At 35.4% G+C, this 24,439-nt stretch overlaps 1 protein-coding gene across 3 annotated transcripts in view; it reads left to right on the top strand.

The window, feature by feature from the left end:
- Nucleotides 1-24,439, top strand: part of LOC105219471 (mucin-2) — a 98,023-nt gene that overhangs the window by 6,297 nt on the left and 67,287 nt on the right. For all 3 annotated transcript variants that reach the window (XM_029045072.2, XM_029045073.2, XM_011195620.3), the window contains exon 2: nt 18,278-18,328. The gene's annotated coding sequence lies outside the window, so the exon portion shown is untranslated. The remainder of the gene's footprint in view (nt 1-18,277; nt 18,329-24,439) is intronic.

Here is a 24,439-nt window from a genome sequence, read left to right as displayed (position 1 = left end):
AGCTGTTATAGCCAAAGCATCAGCAATCAATTGCTCGAACGCGTAGAGCGATATCAATTGTCCAGTGCGGCCATGCATGTATACGTATATGCGCGTATGTAAGTATGTTTGAGTGTGTGTGCCAGTTTTGTATGCCTTTTGTGCAGCATCATTCTTGGAAAACGTTCTAATTATTGCTTTAAGTAGCGAGCAATGCATCTAAGAAACAATAACAACAACAATAGTATAACGACTCAGCCAGCAGCTATTACAAGCAAGTCTTCGATAATAATACATATATACATACATATATAAACTGCAATAACACTACAACTACAACAACAAGAACATACACACGCGTAGCTAAAGTTGCCAATCATCATGCAACACAATGCAATGAAGTTCTATTGCATTCCAATAACCGAAGCTTCTACAAGCGGGGAAAAAAGTAGTGAAGAAAGAAGCATACAGCCTCACAACTAACTACTTTACGAGTTTCCTCTACAATTTTCACTTCACTGGCTGCCACCTTACATACCTATTTTCACATGCCGCATTGTAAACATTACCAACAACAACAATAACAATGAAAAGTATAAACATAAAATTCTAGATTCATGTGCGCACGCCGCCGTACACCTGCAGCCGGGAGCATCTTTCATCTGTAACATTCTATTATCTGTGTTAATGTCTATTTGTTCTGCCGCTTTTACCGGATTTCGTCTTTGATCGGCGACTCGTTACTATCCCAACCAACCAGCCATATTTACAACTGCGCTTAGAACTACATATGAGTTAGTCTGGAAGGGGGGAAGAGGGCAAGTGACTACTTCGCTTTTACCACCACTGCAAATAGCTCATAAAATTGTAGCAATTATGCGAACACATGCATACACATACGTACACGTATGCACTTAAATAAATACATATATGTATATATATATACACCCAGATGCTTACAAGCTTATACTATAAATTGAACGCACTTATCTAGTAGCAATCTTAAAAGTATCTGTAACTGTTTATGCACGTGTGTGTAAGTGTTTAAAGCGCTTAAGTGGTTTTTAATGCTAGGAGAATATCAAATTTATTTTTAATTAATTTCCTACATAAAATTAAGATCAATGTAAGCGGAAGTAGTGATTATTAAATTGTTGTGAGTTAGTATTTGAAGTGAATGATTCTCAGAGTATAAATACGTTTGTGCTCGTAAGAATAAATATCTATAGATAAACATAGATACGCGGACATAAAAACTTCTTTGTATGGGTACTTAAGATACTTGCAAATGCAAATAACGAGTTCGGCTGTATAATTTAGCAAACTAAAATCATATTTGACATCGTTTTCTTAAATCAAATTTTACGATATTGAAAGGCTATATATATATATATATATTTGGCGTAGGAACCGCTTTAAGCGATTATAGCCGAATCCACCAGAGCGCGCCACTCATTCCTCCTTTTTGCTTTTTGGCGCCAACTGGAAACACCAAGTGAAGCCAGGTCACTTTGCACTTGGTCTTTCCACCGGAGTGGAGGTCGTCCTCTTCCGCGGCTTCCTGGAGTGTTTTCTTCCATCCGTACAACATGACCTAGCCAGCGTAGCCGCTGTCTTTTTATTCGCTGAACTATGTCAATGTCGTCGTATAAATCGTACAGCTCATCGTTCCATCGTCTGCGGTATTCGCCGTTGCCAATGTTTAGAGGACCATAAATCTTGCGCAAAACCTTTCTCTCGAAAACCCCAAGAGTCGTCTCATCGGATGTTGTCACCGTCCACGCTTCAGCGCCATACATGAGGACGGGAATAATGAGCGACTTATAGAGTTTGATTTTGGTTCGTCGAGAGAGGACTTTACTTTTCAATTGCCTACTCAGTCCAAAGTAGCACCTGTTTGCAAGAGTGATTCTGCGTTGGATTTCAAGGCTGACATTGTTGGTGATGTTAATGCTGGTTCCCAGATAAACGAAATTATCTACAACTTCAAGGTTATGACTGTCAACAGTGACGTGGGAACCAAGACGCGAGTGCGCTGACTGTTTGTTTGATGACAGGAGATATTTCGTCTTATCCTCATTCACCACCAGACCCATACGCTTCGCTTCTTTATCTAGTCTGGAAAACGCAGAACAAACGGCGCGGTTGTTGCTTCCGATGATATCAATATCATCGGCATACGCCAGGAGCTGTACACTCTTGTAGAAGATTGTACCCTCTCTATTTAGTTCTGCAGCTCGTATTATTTTTTCCAACAATAGATTGAAGAAGTCGCACGATAGTGAGTTACCCTGTCTGAAGCCTCGTTTGATATCGAACGGCTCGGAGAGGTCCTTCCCGATCCTGACAGAGCTTTTGGTGTTGCTCAACGTCAGCTTACATAGCCGTATAAGTTTTGCAGGGATACCAAATTCAGACATCGCGGCATAAAGGCAGCTCCTTTTCGTGCTATCGAAGGCAGCTTTAAAATCGATAAAAAGATGGTGAGTATCGATTCTTCTCTCTCGGGTCTTTTCCAAGATTTGGCGCATGGTGAATATCTGGTCCATTGTGGATTTTCCAGGTCTAAAGCCACACTGATAAGGTCCAATCAGTTCGTTGACGGTGGGCTTTAGTCTTTCACACAATACGCTCGACAAAACCTTATATGCGATATTGAGGAGACTTATACCACGGTAGTTGGCGCAGATTGTGGGGTCTCCCTTCTTATGGATTAGGCAGAGCACACTAAGATTCCAATCGTCAGGCATGCTTTCTTCCGACCATATTCTGCAAAGAAGCTGATGCATGCACCTTATCAGTTCTTCGCCACCGTATTTGAATAGTTCTGCCGGTAATCTATCGGCCCCCGCTGCTTTGTTGTTCTTCAAGCGGGTAATTGCTATTCGAATTTCTTCATGGTCGGGTAATGGAACATCTATTCCATCGTCATCGATTGGGGAATCGGGTTCGCCATCTCCTGGTGTTGTACTTTCACTGCCATTGAGCAGGTCGGAGAAGTGTTCCCTCCATAATCCCAGTGTGCTCTGGACATCCGTTACCAGATTACCTTCTAGGTCCCTACATGATAATGCTCCGGTCTTGAAACCTTCTGTTAATCGCCTCTTTCTTTTTAAGTCTGCAAATGCGTCTCGCTTCCCTCTTCAGTTCTCGATATCTATCCCACCCCGAACGTGTTGTGGTCGATCGCAACGTTGCGAGGTAGGCAGTCTGTTTTCTCTCCACTGCGGAACGACAATTCTCATCGTACCAACTGGTTTTTTGGCGTTGCCGGAGACCAATTGTTTCGGCTGCAGCGGTATGCAATGAGTTTGAGATGCCGTTCCACAGCTCCCTTATATCGAGATGCTGATGAGTGCTCTCAGAGAGCAGGAGTGCAAGTCGAGTAGAAAATCGTTCGGCTGTCGGTTGTGATTGCAGCTTTTCGACGTCGAACCTTCCTTGTGTTTGTTGTCGGGCGTTCTTTGCTGCACAGAGGCGAGTGCGTATCTTTGCTGCTACTAGATAATGGTCCGATCCAATGTTTGGTCCTCGGAGCGTACGCACGTCTAAAACACTGGAGACATGTCTTCCGTCTATCACAACGTGATCGATTTGATTGCGCGTGTTTCGATCAGGGGACAGCCACGTTGCTTGATGAATTTTTTTATGCTGGAATCTGGTACTACAGACAACCATATTTCGGGCCCCAGCGAAGTCGATCAGCCTCAGGCCGTTTGGCGATGTTTCGTCATGGAGGCTGAATTTTCCGACTGTTGTGCCAAAGACACCTTCTTTACCCACCCTGGCGTTAAAATCGCCAAGCACGAATTTGACATCGTGGCGGGGGCAGCGCTCATATGTGCGTTCTAGGCGCTCATAGAAAGCATCTTTGGTCACATCGTCCTTCTCTTCCGTTGGGGCGTGTGCACAAATCAGCGATATGTTGAAGAACCTCGCTTTGATGCGGATTGTGGCAAGACGTTCATCCACCGGGGTGAATGCCAGGACTCGGCGACGTAGTCTCTCTCCCACCACAAATCCAACACCGAATTTGCGCTCCTTTATATGGCCGCTGTAGTAGATGTCACAAGGACCCACCTTCTTCCGTCCTTGTCCCGTCCATCGCACTTCTTGGACGGCGGTGATGTCAGCCTTTAGTTGTATGAGGACATCAACCAGCTGGGCAGAGGCGCCTTCCCAATTAAGAGTCCGGACATTCCAGGTGCATGCCCTCAAATCATGATCCTTAGTACGTTTGCAGGGGTCGTCATCAAAAGGGGGGTTTCTCATCCGAGGCTCGGTGTTTGTTTTCATTGGGGAGATTTTTTTATGTGGTGGGTCCCAAGCCCTACGCACAACCGCACAAGCGGGCTTCGCCTTCTCACTTTAGCTCGCCTCCAAACGGATGTCTGTTATCTACCCAGGGGATACTTGGTCTAAAACCGGAAGTCGTGAGCTGCTTGAGTCATATGCAAAAGAATCGTTCCTGGCCACTCCCAAGTGAATGGCAATCAGAAACTTTCCTCACTTGCGTGAACTTCTATATAAATATGACTCCATCCCCCACTTGCGTGAACTTCTACATATGACCCCATCCCCCTAGGCTATATATTGCATAATATTACAGATTGAATAATACAGATTAATTGAAGAAAAAACAAACATATTTGACGATGTAGAGAGTCTACAACTAACATAAGTAATCGGAATGAGCATAGATTATACTTAGTCGAGTAATGTCTCCTCATGGACATTCTTCGATCCTATTGAAATGTTATTTACTGCTACAACAATGAAATAAAATCTCGAAGAATTAAGATATTATGAATATTTTTTGTAGACCTTGATTACATAGATGTACTTAGCTTTTTGTATATCAATACTACCGGTATTCGAATTATAAAAATACTATAATAGTTTTAGAGAAATTGTATAAAGGAGATACATTATTTTGGCAGAAGAAATTTTGATAAAACTTCTAACTAAACATATTTCTCTTTCTCGCAATATACATATGTATATAACAAGTTAGACATAAAGCAATTCAATGAGAGTTACCAGGATCTGTACGAATTTTCTCACACACGTAGTTCAGTCCTCTCTGTTAACGATAACATCGAGATGTCTTAAAATCGCGGTTACGCATTATAGAGACGAGAGATAGCTTGTCTAAGATATTAACTCAAGATATTTCGTGTTTTGTTAAGTCTTGAATTGAAGTTCTAATAGAGGTTTTTCCAAAAAAAAAAAGATTACGTAAAAGCTGTATAGAAGATGTTTGGCAAACGGAACATATTCAACTATGTTCTATGAGCCTTGAGTTCGTGGATCGCCATTATAATTAAATAATCACTGAAGGAATTCAGGCTCACCCTGAAACATGTCTTTCACAGTTGTATTGAAAACTATATTCATGAAGTTTAAAAGAGATCATAGAGATTCTTGTTAAAAAATGTAAGGCATCCTGATTTTCTGAGATTGTACTGAAATGAATTTAAACTGAATATCATGACATATTTAAGATTAACAGAAATTATTGTATTTTGCACTAATTAATTATAATTATACAATTTTTATCTATATAATATATAATATGTTATGCATAAAAAGATCATATTCCTACTAAATTTAGTTACAAAACTTTGCTAATAAATATGTATTCCAAATTGAATTTTTCAATTAAGCCATTACCACGACCGTGACTTATATTTAATTACACACATGCTCATTTTAATTCGAAACACTCACCATTTAGAGACAATCAATATATCCAGATATTTGAAAAGCCAATTAAACGCATGATTATGCTGCATTAAGTTGCGGAATTGCATAAACAAGGCCTAACAATGGGGTCTCACAGTGGGTGCTAAAGCCCATTAATAGTGAAAATTTATTTTAATGCATTCAAAAGCAGACAAAAACGGCAAATAACAAAATTGATTTTGTATAATGGAAACAATTATTTGTACTCAAAAGCTCGCAATTGTTGTTGTGGCATAGGCAAAATGTGCTATTGAAAAATTAAATTATTTGTGGGTTATTGTGTTTTCAACACTTGCCACAATTCCAAATAAAGCATGCATTAATATTTGAGCAGAGAAGTCGGAAATATTTAGATATTAGTTGAAAATTAGTTTTAGAAATTGTAAATTGATTTTTAAGAGTAAAAATTCAACCAACCTTACGATACCAAACAAAATTCACGCCGCCGCAGTGGTATAATAATAAATAGAGTCGATTTCCTGTAGCCAAACATTCCTGTTTGTGGTCTTAGTACTCACACACACATTCCTTGCGCTGGCTTCCTCTCGTTTATTTGCTCATCGCTTGCAGTGGTAAATTTTTATTACTATTGTTGTTGTTGTTATTGCTTTTATTGCGCTGGCAAGCACATGTGGTACCGGCACATGATGATGAAAAGTTTAAATGCAGAAATCAATTTGAAAACAAGAAAATAACAATACTTTTTATAATAAATATGAAGGGAGTCGCGCGGATGTAGACAGAAAGCGATGGCCCAATGGTGGACTAGGGATCGAAATTCCTCTTACTTTATTTTAGTATTGCTATTTTAACAGTTTCAGTTTCAGTTTTGTTTTTGCTCACTTTTTACAGTCGAAATTTTTATTGTTTGTCATCTTTTTATCCCTCCCAGTTTGCCATCACTTGCTGTTCATCGGCTGTCATAATTAATTAAAAGTCGAAAGACAACTCCAAATTGCAAATATTTATATGCACATAACTGTTGTTTGTGTATGTGAAGTATTTTCATTCATCTTAACTCGCTCTCTAGTATTTCAGACGTTGCAACACGCTTTGCAGAGACAATGCAAAGTGGCAACATAACCAAAAAAGTTTGAAAACACATTTATTTTTTAAATTTTTGGGACTCACCACAACGCCGGGTTTTCTTTCTTTTTGTACCTCGTTGTATCTTTTTATTCATTTAATAATTACTGCTTTTTAGTTTATTTAATTATTTTATCTCAAAATCTTTTTTAAAATTTGCGCGTCTTGCGAAAAATTTATTTTTTTTTCGTTGTGCGCTGATTAAGTAATTAGCTTGGCTTCTTCGCAGAAAAGTTGCAGGCAAATATATATAAAAATATTTCAGACAAATAAAATAATAGCAAATATGAAAAATATTGCTCTTGTTTAGCCAAGCATCAGCACGCTCATCGTATCACATCTCATCATATAGCCAATAGCATGGGCACAGTGGCATTTAGCAAAGATTTTCGGTTAAAATTTCAAGATAATAAATTTTAACTATTTTATTTAAATATAATTCGTAATGATTTAAAAAAGTGAAAGCACAATTTGCCGGAAGAGTTTTGTGTATTTGACCGATGGATCCGAAATATGAAATTTAAAGCATAATCTAAACGCTCTACGTTATCTTTTGTTAGATCTACAGAAAAACTTTTTTTTTTCGAAAAAATATAGTGTCTTTAACACCAAGCTGATTGAGGTCACTCTTTGGAACCTCAAATATATAACGATAGAGAATAAAGAACACTCGAAACTGTGGAAACCTGTTAGAAGCAGTTTTCGAAAGCACAAAAATATACTTGAAACATGTAACGGCAAATAAAGCTCAACAACAATCGATCACGTTAATATGAATTTTTCTTATCCCAAAGATATATCAACAAGTATATCAACCCTGTTGGTAATGCAGTGCCGTTAAAGTTGTGATAGCAACTGAAGAATCGAACACACGACGGGTGCGTTCTATTGCAAACATCATTGTTTGGTCTATTATGGCCAGAGGGTCAGAGGGTCAGAGGGTCAGAGGGTCAGAGGGTTATATAGTCTATTGATTAGTCCTGGTGTCTCCGTAGCAAAAGAGCAGAACCTAAAGTTTCATTCTGAAATATCCGTGCTGCAGGGATCTTGTGTACTATGTAATTTATATAAATTATAGTTTTGAGACCTTAAAAAAATCTAGAATAATTCTAAAATATACATATTTTAATACCACAAATTTGTAAAGCAAAAATTTGCATAATCTTCTTTTTACCTTACTACAATACAAACTCCCACCACTGTGCCCACTTCAGCACTCCGACTTGCCTCAACTGCTTGCCGCCGCTTCTTCAACTCCAGCTTCAGCCATTTGCCGGTGCAGATAATTTATGCGCTTGCATAAACTGGCCATAATTTTCATTTGACACACTTTTAAGGTTTTATCTGCCGTTTCGTTCATACCATCAGGCAACACAGACTCCCTCGCGCTCCCTACCGCTGGCTGTCACAACAGTGCAGCGCGCTTCATTGCAGCGCTTCTCTACAGAGCACACAGCGCTCACTCGAAGGCAGCATTGGTTCTTCATGGGTCTCCGTCGATTGTTTATTCAATTGTTTGCTTGCTCGCTAGCTTGCTTGCTGGCTGTTTGTTATTGCTTTGCTTATTGGTACACTGTCAACACATTCTCATCGCTCGTTGACCATCTGCAATGCGCTGATCATCATCGCTGCCAGCTACTAGAAATTTCAAACATTGTTCTTTGCTTGCTTGCTTGCTTACTAACCATTATTTTCCTAATACATTTATTAATTCTGTTGTGTTGTGCTTTTCCCAGCGCGCACTGGCTTTAAGACCGCGGCCGGTAGCCGGTGAAACCTGTCTACTCCTTTCTATTTAATAACCGGCTGTCGGCGTTCAGCCGTCGGCTGTCCACCGTTCTGGGAAATGTAATTTTTCTTTCCACCAAGCATCTATTGTTTTTGCTATTTTGATACTGCTGCATAAAAAACAATAACAATAACAACAAAAAAGCTGCAGAGAAATACTAAATAAATAAAGAATGAGAAAGGCGCGCATGCGCACTCGCTAGCGACTGGTATTAAATTTATTCTACTTAAATATGACTTAGTTGGGTTGGGGTTACTGTAAAAAGTCACAGCTACTTTCTAAATCTAAAAGTACACAGTAGACTGGGAGTCATGTATTGTTTCAAACACACACATATACACACATAAGAAGGCATGTAAGAACTTTCCTAGCAGCGCAGTATTGATTTAATTTTACTCATATGTGTGTGTGTGTGTGTAAGTGAAGCGCTTTGCTTTCTTAGTTCTAGATACATAAATTTAATGGAGTAGATTTGCTTTATGTGCACATTTATTTTAATATATTTCCCATATAAAACACGGTCATATCGCACATTTATCTATATTATTAGCACACATTAATTACTGAAATGAAATTTAATGCTTCATTGATTGCCTTAGTTCACCTACTAAGCAATCGCCGTTAAGCTTTGCTATTATCTAGCAAATGCTTATGAATTAGCCAGCAGCTCTGGAGTGTTTTGGGTTGCTTTTATTATTTGCTAATTAAATTTTAACAAATATATTAAATTATTTCTTGTGGAGATTCGGGAAAGCTGCAGTATTAGGCTACCATTAATAAATAATAAAGATATTCATTGCAAGGCATTTCAGTGACATTCGAAAGTTGAGAAAAATATGTTAAAATATTTTGTTTAATATGCAAGCCTTCTTCACTTTTTCATATATCTTCAGTTAACATTTCATACATTACTTAAATTATGTCACCATAAAAAATATTTACTTTAATTCCTTGTCTTTTGTAGTTTTCAAAGAATATTTCATAGTTAAAAGTCGGGTTGCCTTTAGAGTTAAAAATATAGTAAATCTTGCTTTCAAAACTAACACATTTTTTTAAGAACCCGTGGCAACAAACATATTGCCGAGTTTCGAGATCGTTATAAACGTCCCTGAAAGCTACGTGTGAATTTCAAGTGCATCTATCTAAAGAATTTCTCCCAAGATTGAGTGAATTTACTTTGTCCACCATTCAATATAAAAAAAATATTAATTTAATAAAAAAAACTAGGGTTACTACATTATAGCGCAAGTTCACGCTCCCAAATTCAGTATGGGAAACTGTTTTATAACTTAAACTTGAACAGATGAAAGTGTTTAGACGAATATCTGGCAAAGAATTAAGCGCTATTTAACTACCATAATTACATATAATGATTAGTAGTCGTTCATTCAATACAGTTATTGAAGATATATGAATATATTAATGTAGCATTAAGAAACCAGCATTTACTTAATTGGGTAACGATTATGAATATGGCACAGCAAATTTAGATAAAATCAATTAGCCTTTTCACACAGGAGCTAATTGATCAATTATCCGGCCTCTGCTCGATTAAAACGCTGATTAAGATCTATTTACCATACACAATAAAAATATATTTTTCTAATAATTTAATTTTGCTCGACTTTAAATGAAATGCAACTCTGCGATAAAGACCGTATTTGCAATTTTGTATACGTTCTTTATCTGCGAGTTGTTGGTCACGCTACACAACGGTAGATGTCGCTACTAAAAATAGCAGTAAGCTAACGAAACTTACCAACTTCTTACAAAAAGCAAAAACAAAACTGTATAAGAGCTGATCTGTTATCGAGTAGCCGGTAGTGTGTAGGGCAGAAACTAGTTTCTCAATCAAAATTTTAATTGATCAATTAATATGGCTGTGTGAAAAGGCTATAAGTAAAGAAAGTTGGATATACCTAGCCAGCACAGACCCATATTTATATAAGATTGTTAACTAGACAGCATTTCGCAAAATTTGTTTAAGAGCATTTTCTCAGCTGCTGTAACAACTTACGTATTTATCAATTAGCTACTTAAACAATTTAACATCTTATTCGAATAGTTCATCAATTCCACGTTACTATTCTTTAGGTCCGATTATGTTTTATGAACGCTCCTAGGCCTCCTCTTGGCCAGCATAGTACTTATTCCACATAATTAACACAAGTTGTAGACCATATGTTCAAAGAGCTCATAAATCCAATGAATCAATGCTAATATGGGAATAATATTGTTGGAAATGATTCATGACAGTTTGGATTCAACATTAGCATATCTGCTAAAGTTTTCATGGCATTGAATTTTTTTCAAAATAATTCTTACGCCAGATAATAAAACATTACGGCATTAAAGCTTGCGTTGAAGTTAATAATAGTATTATTCTAAATAGTAACCATTTGAGCGGTTTCTTCTCAAAGTTGTAATAGATTTAAGTGCGATAACCTTCTTAAAAATGCATAAAATCTGCGAAATAACGGCATACCAGAATCTAATAAAACAAAAGAATGCAACCAAGCGCTCTTTTAAGACTTGTTCACAGCAGAGTAACCAAGAATCACTGTTAAATTGCACACCAAACGGCGAAGAAAACCTGAGCACACATAGTTCAGCAAACCGCCATCACTTGACGCGCTCAATGACAGGCTGACGTCGTCACGGAGTCAGCGTCGCTCAAGAGCTCAAGAATTGCAAGCCGCAGCCGAAGTGCTTCACATGCGCATGCTTAGCGAGCGCATTTGACCTGCGTGTGAGGGGCGTTTTCGCCGAAATGTGTGCGCGCCTGCTTGCGGTTGGCAAGAGTTGCGGCAGCGCAAAACAACAACAACATTAACAACCAAGGCAACGGAGCAATGTTGCAAGTGCAACGTGTGAAAATGAACATTCAACTAAAAATCTGGTTGCAACGTACAATTAAGTTGTCACACATTCGGCGGCAGAGAGCGCGCGCAGCAACGCGTCGGCATTTGTGGCATGAAAAGCGGAAAATGCGAACTTTTATTGCACGCTGTTGCTGTTATTGTTGGCATTAGAAGCGCATCAAAGTGTTAACGAAAACCGCTCGATTGTAGCATCTTCTGTCTCTGCCACATATGTACAGCAGCCTTTATGCAACACAAAGCTATTTGTTGGCAACCAAGGATTATATACACACGAACTTGCTTCACGCTTTGCACATCTACAAATATATATTTATGTATGGTTACGTGTTTGTTGGCGCGTATGGCGCTCAATTTGATCTAACGGTAATATTTTGGTTGGCTGATGTAAAGTTTACCCGAATTGGAGCTTGTTAATGTTAATGCGGCTGCATTGTGTGCGCCAGCCTTCAAATTCCAGCGCCGCAGCCACCAACGCATATTATACAATCGCGAAATTGTTTCACCAGCTAATTCGTATTTGAATAAAATAATAGTGCTCACAAGCACACCACCACACCTGGCATGTGTGTTTGTTTCAAAACAACGCCTATCTTCAGCTCAACTCGCTGTTGCGCAGCTAATTGCGGCAGCGCGCTGCTTTTGTTCACACCTCATCCATGCTGTGCGCGAGAGATGCTGGAACTGGAACAAGTTTGAAAACAGTTTTTAATTAATAAAGATTTGCTGCACTTCATGCAACAAAATGTTGTGTGCAGATATCGAACAATGCACGAGATGCTAAGCAAAGCACATTTAAATAAGTTTACATCTACATACATACATATATCAAATATTTTCAGTATGCGGCTTATACTCTGCTCTAAAATGATGTCTGAGTTCCCACTGCTACCCTCATTGATTAGTACTAGTCAAGCGAATACTTTGTTTTTTCTGAGAGATACCTAAAACTTCTGATAAACCGAGCTACTTTTTGGATCAAATATTTTTTATGACGAACTCTCATATTTAGTACCCAGCTCCTTTTAGTTCGTTCAGAGTCAAGTTCTTCCAATGTTTCTTAGCACTACTCTAAATTAGATTTATACAAACTCATATTAACTCATTATGTTCCTAACCCTTCTTGAAATAAGAGTTTGAGACGGTATATCCCTGTCTCAAGTATATTCCAAAATTATCCAACTTTCTTACTGCACAACCTAATCTAGTTATAAATATAAATTATTGTCAAATCTACCAAAGAAACGGGGTGCTATTGGCTGATGATCTTATAACCTATATCTCAACGATAAAATTCACAGCTCTTTTTTAAAAGACAAAGATATTTCCTTAAACTTTTTGTTTTATTTGTTGATAGTACTTCAACTTTAACTATCTGTTCTCTTCCTCTTAGTTTCGGGACCATTTAATGTGGATTTCAAAGAAAAATCCTAGTCTAAAATATTTTCTTTAATTTCGATTGGTCTTAACAGAACAAAGTTCCATAGACTCATTCTAAAGACTGACACTACTTTTGCTCTAATAATGTCTCTTCAAAAATCATAAAATTTATGTTTTATTGGAAAAATCCCAATTTTCTCTCTCTTTATTTCCTTCTCAAGGTTATTGGCTGTCCATCAATACACCGTCTGTAAACTATATTCATATATCAGATTGGTGCTTATTATATCTGTTCTTGAATCTATTGCTTATAAAAAACATTGATCACGCATGGTAGATAAAAAATTGGATTATAACAACTGTAGTTTTCTACTACAAAGTTATATATACACAACTTTAGAACAAATATGAACCGTAAACCCAACTATACTTGCAACCTGATCGGTTCACTTCATAATGAATTATTATCGCTTTATAATTGAATTCTAGTAGGAAAATTATAGTTGTAATCTAATTATAGACTGTCAATAAAATTAATACTGGGTTTCTTGCTTGTGGTATACTAACTATTACAACTTAACACTACAAATTTAGTGAAGTCGTAAAAGTTCGTTTAATGTTTGTTCATGAATGACTTTAAGGATTTGGGAAAGTTTTGGTGACTTTTGTCCTGAACCACTTTTATGAAGAGTGAACAACTCAATCGAAATGCGTGAATGGAAAGGAAGCTGAGGAAACATTAAATCTTAAGTCACACAACAAATTTGGCAATATAATTCGTTTAAACTAGTAAAATAGTTAACAGGGAATTTTTCGGGAAGCAAATCACCACAGAAAAGCAATAGTTTGTGCATAGACGGTGTAAATGTGGTGGAGGAAGGTTGTGGCAATGAAATTAGGCAATAATTGTTCATAACTGTTGCAAGCTTTACAGCAAATTCAAAAGTGTTACATATATTTTTATGATTCGTATGCTGATTTATGCTCTGGTGAACTGCCAATAGCTAAACCATGGAAAATCAACGAGTTGTATGGAGAGGTGCGAAAGACACAATTGATGCGAATTATAAGTACTAATCAGACTCAAATTGAGTCATCATTACTAGACACGAACTCGTTAAGGATTTTTTACAATGAAAACTATGAAGTTTGCTCAAGCAATTAATTAATTTAAAAATGACATTTTTGTTCATATAACTTCGTTTTAGAAGCTTTATGCGACTACAAATACGTCAGTAAACAATTATCTAAACTATTACCTTTAAAAAATTATAAATAATGCTGATTCTAATTTCTAAGACATTTAGATAGCAGTTAATCAAAAAAATTAAAGAAATATGTATAAAATATGTTTAAAATATTTTAATATTTTCATCTCATCTTGATTCTATATTACGCCGTCATTAAATTTTAGAATTCTTAATCTTATGGTAGAAAAAATGTAGTTATGCTGAAATTAATTGTATTAAAATTTTTTTTTGTAAATTTTTTATATTTTTGGATATTCATAAATATATTAAATATTTATTCGTCTTTGTGTTAAACCATTCCCATGACTAAGTGTCAAAAATATAGCAAACTAATGCTTACGTAATTCAAAGCTAATATTTTTATGCCATTAAAAGTGCAAATCTCTTTCGGCTCTTCAATAATTTATGTACTTTTGATGGCTAATAATAAACATTTTTTTTTTCCAAATTCAAGCGCTCTATGAACGTATTCAAGAGTGTAACACAAAGCGCTTAACATGTGCTTCAAATAACACAAACACACACACCCACACAAACGATAACAATGCATGTAAACTGCGCGCGTATGTGTCAATTAAATTTGTGTTGAGTCAATAAAATAAATTAATACAATTACGCATAATTGTCATATTTTATTTAAAGCCATTATGCGCACTATTCCTTTGAAATATTATTTATAAGTATATTTTTATCGCTTTTCAATTTTATTATATTAATTTTTATCGATTTTTTCGAATTATGTGTTTGCAACAAACAATATGCGCTGCATATGAAAACACTCGACTAATATTTCATTTATTGTGTGTCAAATTAATAAACAGCTTTTTAATTGACTCGATTGTAAACGAGCCAGCAATATTGCTATTTGTATTTGCGCTGGCCAATCAATGGTTTGCCAATTTCACCGAATTTGTGAAAAAAACGAAATAAATAATGAGATTGAAGAATGGAAAAAAATATCTTCACAAAGGTAAACGCACACGTGTGTTTGCTGCTGTGGAATAATGCCAAAATACGTTTGGCATGCAGAGCCATTAAAAACTCTTTTATGTACATGTATATGAAATATTTAGTATTAATATACCAATAAATATGTGCGTTGATAAGCGTGACTACAGCGCATTTTTGATGTTTATTGATTTTAGAAACTCACTTTCTCGTAGTATTCAATTAAAATGCAGTTGACAAATATGGTTACTTAAAAGTGGCGTTGTAAAAATACCGTTGAAATACAGTAGCCTTAACCATCATTCATGGTGGAAATGCAGTAGTAAAATTTGCAATTTTTGCACAGAAGTCTGTTTAAAATTGTCTTAGTGGGACTAGTTACGAATGGGTTGAATACAACTCAGTTTTATAACTAGTAACATTGGAACTAGTTATAATTTTGCCCAATTATTAACAATTACAGATACTTTTTTATGAGTTTTAGATTTTTTGATTAATATTTTTAACTAATCTTAATTAATTATCGTACTCTTTCATTATTTTTGGACGTATTATTATACTTTTTTTTTGCGATAACAATTATTTAAAAAAAAATTATATACTCTTATTATCGTTAAATTTTTAAAATATTATATGAACATGACCAAATCGGTTATAAATAACTTCTGATCTTTTAGATTTGAAAATTCGACTTATTCATAGGATATTTTTCAAGACTTATGACTTGAATTTTAGATCAATATGATTTTGAGCACAAATTTGATATATATATATCTAACATATTTTGTCAAAGTTTGCTTGAAGTACACGTAATCTCTAAAATACTAGTTTGGGCTATATTCTATAAATATGTAAAACCCATTATCAGGACATATAAGGTGAGGTTAGGTTGGTTTGCTAGAGTGCCTTCACGTATTCGCTCAGTAGTAGTTATATTTAGGATGCCTCTGCTTGACGTGAATTTTAAGAGATTATGGGGCCTCACTAACGATATCTACTCGAACTTATCGTATTGTGTGGCCACTAAATACCTGAAACGCAGGATAAACGCACAAGAGATGATCCAATGTTTCCTTGATGCACTGCTTTTGACACTTCCTACATTCTTATAGGTGTGAACTTAGTATATTTCCGATCTACCGCTTTGCACAGGACCTTTGCGGTTTTACAACCCGGTAGAGCCTTCCAGCGCGTTTTCATTTTACTTATCATGCACCTGTCTATGTCGTCGTACAGACAGTGCATAAGAAGAACAGATATTTTGAAATCAGATTTTAAGTGAATTTTACTTCAAGAAGAGTAGCACTCCGTATCCAAATATATAATTATTTGTTTAATCTTAAATACACTCTAAACACTCACCGATCTCGAAAGTTAATTGTAAGACCAAAACATAGTATATAAGTCCATAAATATAAATATTAATTAGTCTACCCATAAATCACAAATGAACTTTTTCAGGGATTACATATTTTTAAACCTTACCTTATCGCTCGAAATATCTTTGGCAGAATCACTGATGATAACAGAACATTGAAAAATGCTCTTATCCAAGAAACAAAAAAAAAAAATCAAGTACATTCAGTACAAACGAGTTTGTAGCCACTTCATGTAGTGGTTATACCACTCTCAGTCAACTGGTCAAATAGTAGTTTATTCGATTCGCCACTTTCATATTGGCGTTTTGGCGCGAAAACTTGGGCAATTATCTACCAGATTTGACCACTTCATTTAATTTATGGTGTGAATTCCGGTAATATTTATATGGCTACAAATTCGATTTTAAATTTTTAAAATTTCATTTTGTGACCAACTAACTTATTACTCAAGTACTAAGTACTCAATACTAATGTATGTTTGGTTGTTCTAGTGTATGGAAGAGAGCATATTTCATTAATAAAAAATTAATATTATAATTAATAAAGCAATATTGTTATGCAAAAATGCAAAATATTTAATAAGCGATGTATGGTTCATATAATTACAAAAAATGCTACAATATAGTATTATTAAACCACTGAGTACGCCATATGTACTCATTTTTATGTTTGTGTGTTTTCATGAATTTTATATAAATTTTTTATTACAAGCAAAAAATAATGTAAAAATATTTAATTTATTCAGCAAATAATTTGCCGTTAATTAACAAACAGATACACGTAATATACAGTCATTATCCACGTGATTTTTTTTCACTTTTGCGCAATCAAATCGAAAATGTCGAAATGTAGATGCGTCGAAGCATTTTCGACTATCGCTATTTGTGCTGAAAATCTGAAAATAATTTAAAATATTCCGTGATCTCCCGCTCAGCTTGATTTTTCACTTATGCAGGGTGACCTGGCGGCGGTCAGTTTGATTGAAATGCAAAATTGTGGCGGAATGCTCGACTTTGTATTGCAAGTTCATGGCGAAATGTTTGCATGTTTCACTCATTTCCACGCAACGGATATACATATAATAATTTTGCATATTCTCTGTGTGTGTTTGTGTGTGTGTGTACGTGCATGTTTCGTAATCAGCTTAAGCCACCGCATTGGCAGCATGTTTATATTTTTGTTTTGTATTGCATTTCTAAAACAAAGCTCAACCGTACGCGAACAACGCAGAGCATCACGCCTTTGGCATCATTTTAATGATATTTACCATAGTCAGATTAATTCCTAATTAGTGGCATGACATTGGAAAACATGCATTTGAATATTAATATTCAATAGCAAAACAATTATTTCATAGCCCTCGCTCTTTCGGTATCTCTCTGTCGCACTCTGTAATCATCGAGGTTGTGGCGGCTGAACTTACTAAGCATGCGGCTTATAAATAATTGCAACATATGATACCTTGCAATTAGTTTTTAATTGCTCACAACTAACACTTGAGTTGATCTTAGTGTTTTGCGGTTAAATTAAGTATATAATTGCTATAGACACTATTGCACTAAAACGCAATAAATGTATTGTTGTTATGGCAGCGATTAAATAAATAAATTTGAGAAGAGTTAACATTTTTCTTATGAAGAGCTCAAAACTGTTCACTGTCTTGTTCTTTTACTTAATTGATTCTTTACTTGATATCACACAACTTATTTATATGTTATTAAACTGTGATGCGGCTGAATATATGTATATAACAAAATAAAAAAAAATATAAAATATAAAATATAACAAACTGCAATAAAATTTTCAAATACTAATAAAATTTATTAATCTCTTTATTTTTAGATTTCACTTCATGCTGCGACATTTGATCGTCGTAAGCTGTCTTAAAGTTTGGTAAGTCGAAAAGCTTTTGGTCACAATCTGTTATGAAAATATAATACATAATTAAACCAAAAAATATATTTTTATAATAAAATATAATAATATGCAAATATTCTGCAGTTAGTTCAACGATATTACATTGAGTTTTAGCAAAAAAGAATTTTATCCTTTTCAGAATACAAATCTATATTACCACCTTTGAAAAGCTTCTTAGATGTTTTCCAAAGCTTTCGTAAAAGCTCCTGACATTTAAAACTTAATATTTTTTTGCCCTGAAGGAAATAGTCACAACTCACACAATTTCACTCATAAAATGCTTTTACCATCCACGAAGCTTTCACTTTATGATCTTAACCCGATTTGACTTCTCAGTAATCTTTGTAGTAATATCTCATTTCGCTTATCTACATAACAATAAATCAATTTGAAGCTGTAAACAAAAACTCGCAACAAAATTCCCTAAATACCACATAAAACAGGGGATAAATCATTAAGCAAGGATTTTCAGCGAAAGCCATAAAAAATTAATATTACATGGAGCAGCAAAAGCCAAGCGACCAACTCCCACGCAGTTCCACAACATTTTATTAAAGTGTGTCAGTGTTTGTGCTGCACTGGGCCAAAAGTGTCATTGACCAAATCGCTCGTATAGCTCGAATAGCTCGAATGTCATTAGCGCGTTGCTAAGTAGCCGCTCCGAGTCCGAGTTGTGTGCGGTGGCCGCCGCGTGGTTGTTAGTTGACATTAATTATTATATTTGCGGCGTTTGTTTGTTGTTGTGCTGGTTTATTACTTGTGTCACATTTTGCCGACTTAACCCCAGTGAAGTAAGTCGAAGTCTCTTTTTTTTTTTGCCAGTATGATTTTGATATCTTAATTAAACGTTGCAGTGTATCAAATTTAAAGTTTAAGGCCATAATTTTATGTATTTGCTAAAAACTGTTAGGGTGTTGCAAGTGAAGAGGAAGACACATTTTGGGAAGGACACCCATAAATAAATTGAATAGTCTTTATTTCGGAATGTATGTGTGTGTGCATGTCGGTTATTTTCACTTGAGTTGGTGTGCTTTCCGGCTTAATTATTTTTACTAGCTGTCGGTATTTTCATAGCACTGAAAATTTATTGCACATAAAATATTGTCTTAACTGGCAATTAGTGCAATTTTAATTGTTTTGTTGTGTACAAAATTTTAATAAGCGATTTGCCACTCGTTGGCTCAAATTACAGAATGTGAGACTTTAAGTTCATAAAATATGTAAGAATGGTAGTTCTAGAATTTTTGAAATTAAAAAGTCAAGTCAGTCAAAATATAATACCTAAATTGTCATATCTTCATTAAGCTCTATCATTTTGGTTTATATGTAAATCTTAAACGAAAGATATCTCTAAATCTATTTAGATAATATATTTCTTCTTCTTCCTTCCTAGTTTCAAAATTATTACAAATACGTCAATAAATTGTTAATTTCTCGAAAAGCTCATTTCATAAGCCCTTTAAAGGTTTTTTTTTCATAAGCTTTTGAAAAGCTTTTAAAAGCTTAAAGAATGTTTGAATATTTCATAATTATCTCCTATTCCTTGATAAACCGATATATTTGTGTCAATTTCCAGTTTATTTATTATCACATTTTCTTCGGAAGCTTTTGAAGAGCTTTTAAAAGCTCAAATATATTTTGAAAATATTATTAAAGATCTCAATCTGCTTAATTTACTTTATAAAGTGTGATGATTTTCTGTTTATTTATTCTCACATTTTTATAAGCCTTTGAAGGGCTTTTAAAAGTTCACATGATTTTTTTAATATCTTATGAAGATCTGTTTTTCGTTAGTTTATAATTTGTGACGGTTTCCAGTTTAATTATTATCACATTTACTATAGAATTATGAGATAGAATGCTTTTGAAGCTCATCCGTAATTTTTAGAGCAAAGGGATACAGTCTTTCACAGATAATGTTTGTAGGTTGTCATCTACTAATTGCAAATATTTTATCGCCTATATGTGACTTGAGTGAGTATGTAGCAAATCTAAATATTAAAAAAATAAAAATAAAACTGCTGCTGATAAGCTTTTGGTCGGTATCCTCTGAAAGTTTAAAAATTCTGTACGAATATATACATTTTCCTTAAACCCTGCGCCATTCTCATACCCAAACATTTGGGTATTTCATTTATTGTTCGATGAAAACGCCTTCATGCGGCATTAAACCTTTTAATTAATTTTTATTTTTATTTTTTTGGCAAACTCTTAAATACCTTTTCACACAACCTGCCACCAGTGTGTAATTAAATATTTTCGTCCATAAAATCTCCAACGTACGTGCGCTACCGTCGTCGTCGTCGCTGTCGAGCACTTACAGTAGTAATTCATATCGTTTGACAGGTTTGAATTAAAAACCATTAAGGCGATAATGTGACATCTAATCACCCCCGTTATACGTTTCCGTTCGGTGATTTGAGGTGAACGCCGCTGAACTTATGGCACTGGCCAAGCACAATTTAATAACACATTACTCGCTTCCCCATTTTCTCCTTCAGCACTGCCCCACGGCAGCGTTAGCCTAATTCGCGTTCGCGTTTAGAAAATATTTCGCTTCTTTCGTCTTTTCATTTGAATTTTAAAAAATGTTTGCACCTTTCCGAATGGTAATAAATTTCATCACACACACTAAAACTTACATATATGAAAAGGTGGACAGCGCTGGGGAGCCAACGGTTGCTTGTGTGCGTGTATTTTTTTTTTAATTTTTTCTAAAGTTAGTAAAAGCATCATAAATCATAATTTGTTGCCGCTTTGCTAATGGATTATGAAAAAATTACAACCGTAACATTGCCGGGCACACACACACACACTCACTCAGTTATGAGCGAGAATATCGAAACCTTTTAACCCAGCAATCAGCAGGGCTAATTTGGAAGGCAGATTGCTTTGTTCAACAGTTATTTGTTGTTGTGGTTGTTGTTGTAACTTAGCACATGCTTTTCAATATATTTATGAATATATGAACATTTGTAATATACCGTTATAACGCCGGCAGTGGCATTGAAAAACTGTAAAGCCAGTGAGTGAGCGCCCAACCGGCAACGGCAGCGTGGAGAGATGGGAATTAGTGCAAACACTCATACATATGAATTCATTATTTCAAATATTATAGCAACACACACACACATACATATATATGTATGTAAGTGCCACATTTTGTTGCAGCGAGTAGCGCTGCTATACGCCTGGTATGAATAAAATATGCCAAATTACTCATCAGGGATTGATGTTGACCATCATCATCGAACTGAGCGGCTAATACTGAGCGCCATCAGCGTGTGTGTGTAACTAAGGCATACAACAACAGCCAAAACAACAACAATAGCAATAGCAGTAGCTCTGCTGTAATCTGCTGCCAAATAATTCATTTTAAACTTTTTCCCATCTGCATAAAATTCAGCGCAAATTTTTATTAGTGAATAATTACAAACACACGCACACACAAATGCACTCACACATACACATACATGCACTTGGATACACATGTATGCATCCGTTTCATATTTTGCATGCCAAATAGGTTTTTCGCTCAGTTCGTGTGGGGAATTGCGTTGCGTTGTTAGAAATTAAAATTAATTTGTATATAAAATATACAAAAACATTAATATATTATAGCCATGTTTGGCTTAAAACTTTGCCATTAGCTGCAACAACACACACACACACTCATACATGGTCATGTGCAGCATGTGGAATTTCAAGCGATTTTTTCATCGATTTTCAAGCTAAATAGCTGAGCATATTAATGTAGCTGTTGGGAATTATTATTTCTATAAATATTGCGGAATTTCCAAGCATGGCTGGTTTAAATTTAGCATATTCTTTTTTTCGATATTTATTTATAGCATGCTTGAAAATAGAGAATTGTGGCGAGTTATTTAATATTTCAGAGAAATTTTAATAATCTCCACTCACTTTAAACATATTTTATTTATGAAAAAATATTATTAAAAATTTATTAATTTCAAATAGCAAGATTGAAGTGGTTGTAGTGGATTTCCAGGAGTGCTGAGAAGTCAGAACACATACACCATGCTGTGCTACGACCCAGTATTCGATATTTATTAAGCTGATTAGTAAAAAGTAGAACATTCGGAAATTTCAAGAGAGTGGAGGAGGATTTCAAAAATATATATTTGGTTTTTGATTAGTGGTGCATTTAAAATAGCTGTTTTCGATTCACCCAGCCTTAGAGAGTAGCGAATCAAGCAAACTATACCAGCTTTTCAAACAGACAGAAATAAAATATTATTAACCCCTTCATTCATATAAATATATTTTTATTAAAATTTTAACACATTAAAATCTATAAAATATTCGTAGTTTTTTATTATTGAGTTATTCACAACAATAAATCTGGATTGGTAGCTATACCACTTTAATGAACTTACTAAATACCCACTTGTATCTAATTCAATTTTTCTATTTTTCGCTAACTTTGTTGTTGGTCCACATATATTTTTTTTAAAGGGGAGCAGTGCTTAAAGTTAGTAAGCAAATTATGGCGAATCGATGACGGCTAATAAATGTAAAAATATACACATAATTTGTGGAACAAAATATCAGTTTCATGGTGATAAGCATATCTGAGTCATGATAGCTGTCTGTAACAAAATTGACTGGCTTCCACGGAAATTAGTGTCTGAATCTATCTGAATGAATTCACAGAGCAAATGCCCTTCCTTACATGCCAGATCCATTTACAGTTCTAATTTATAGCACATTTTCAAATTGATCAAAACTAACTCGGCTCTTCAATCGCAATATGTGGTGCTCCACTCGAATATTGATGTCTGAAAGAAACACACATAGCGTCTAGTGGTTGTTCGTTAAATAAAGAATATTTATTTATTATATGGAGTACAATCATATTAATTTATATTTATTGTATAGAAAAATTATATGAAATGTGGTCCCTTCACAAGAATCTTAACTGGCGGGCTAATGGAGCCACTTAGTGGAGTGGTGAAATGGTGCTGAAATGCTAGTTGTTTTCGGTTACGAAGTCCTACCTATGGTATGAAGCTCTATCACGGAGATGCTCCTGGAACTTCTTTAGCAGAATTTTTATACTCTCGCAACAAAGTTGCTAGAGAGTATTATAGTTTTGTTCACCTAACGGGTTTGTAACACCCAAAACTAAACGAGTTAGATATAGGGTTATATATACCAAAGTGATCAGGGTGAAGAGCGGAGTTCAAATCCGAATGTCTGTCTGTCCGTCCGTCCGTCCGTCCGTCCGTCTGTGCAAGCTGTAACTTGAGTAAAAATTAAGATATCTTAATGAAACTTGGCACACTTATTTCTTGGCACCATAGGAAGGTTGTTTTCGAAAATGAGCAAAATCGGACCACTGCCACGCCCACAAAATGGCGAAAACCGAAAACACATAAAGTGCCATAACTAAGCCATAAATAAAGCTATGGAAACAAAATAAATAAATAAATTATGAAGGATCGCACTATGTAGAGGCATATTTGGATGTAATTTTTTTGGGGAAGCGGGCGTGGCCCCGCCCCCTACTAAGTTTTTTGTACATATCTCGCAAACCAATAGGGCTATATAAACCAAACTTTCTGCATTCGTTTTTTAACCACTTCCTAAGACAGTCCAAAAATGAAAGAAATCGGATCATAACCACGCCCACCTCCCATACAAAAGTTAGGTTGAAAATTACTAAAAGTGAGTTAACTCACTAACCAAAAACGTCAGAAATACTAAATTTCACATAGGAAATGGCAGATAGAAGCTACACTCAGATTTTTTTACAAAATGGAAAATGGGCGTGGCGTCGCCCACTTATGGGTCAAAAACCATATCTCAGGAACTACTCGACCGATTTCAATAAAACTTGGTTTGTAATAGTTTCCTTACATCCCAATGAAATGTTGGGAAAATAGGCCAAATCGCTTCACAACCACGCTTGCTTCCTATATACCAGAACTTTGAAGACGATCTGAATCGTTAACTTTTAAAGTAAGCACTAGTGAAGATATCATTGCAGAACTTTGCACAAATACTACCTTTATAGTGTGGCAGCCCCATTCTAAAAATCGCCGAAATCGGACCATAAGTTTTTAA

The sequence above is a fragment of the Zeugodacus cucurbitae genome, chromosome 6 (assembly GCF_028554725.1).
Source record: "Zeugodacus cucurbitae isolate PBARC_wt_2022May chromosome 6, idZeuCucr1.2, whole genome shotgun sequence".
Lineage (NCBI taxonomy): Eukaryota > Metazoa > Arthropoda > Insecta > Diptera > Tephritidae > Zeugodacus > Zeugodacus cucurbitae.
Note: the sequence above shows the minus strand (reverse complement) of the source record. Positions and strands in the feature narration are given on the sequence as shown.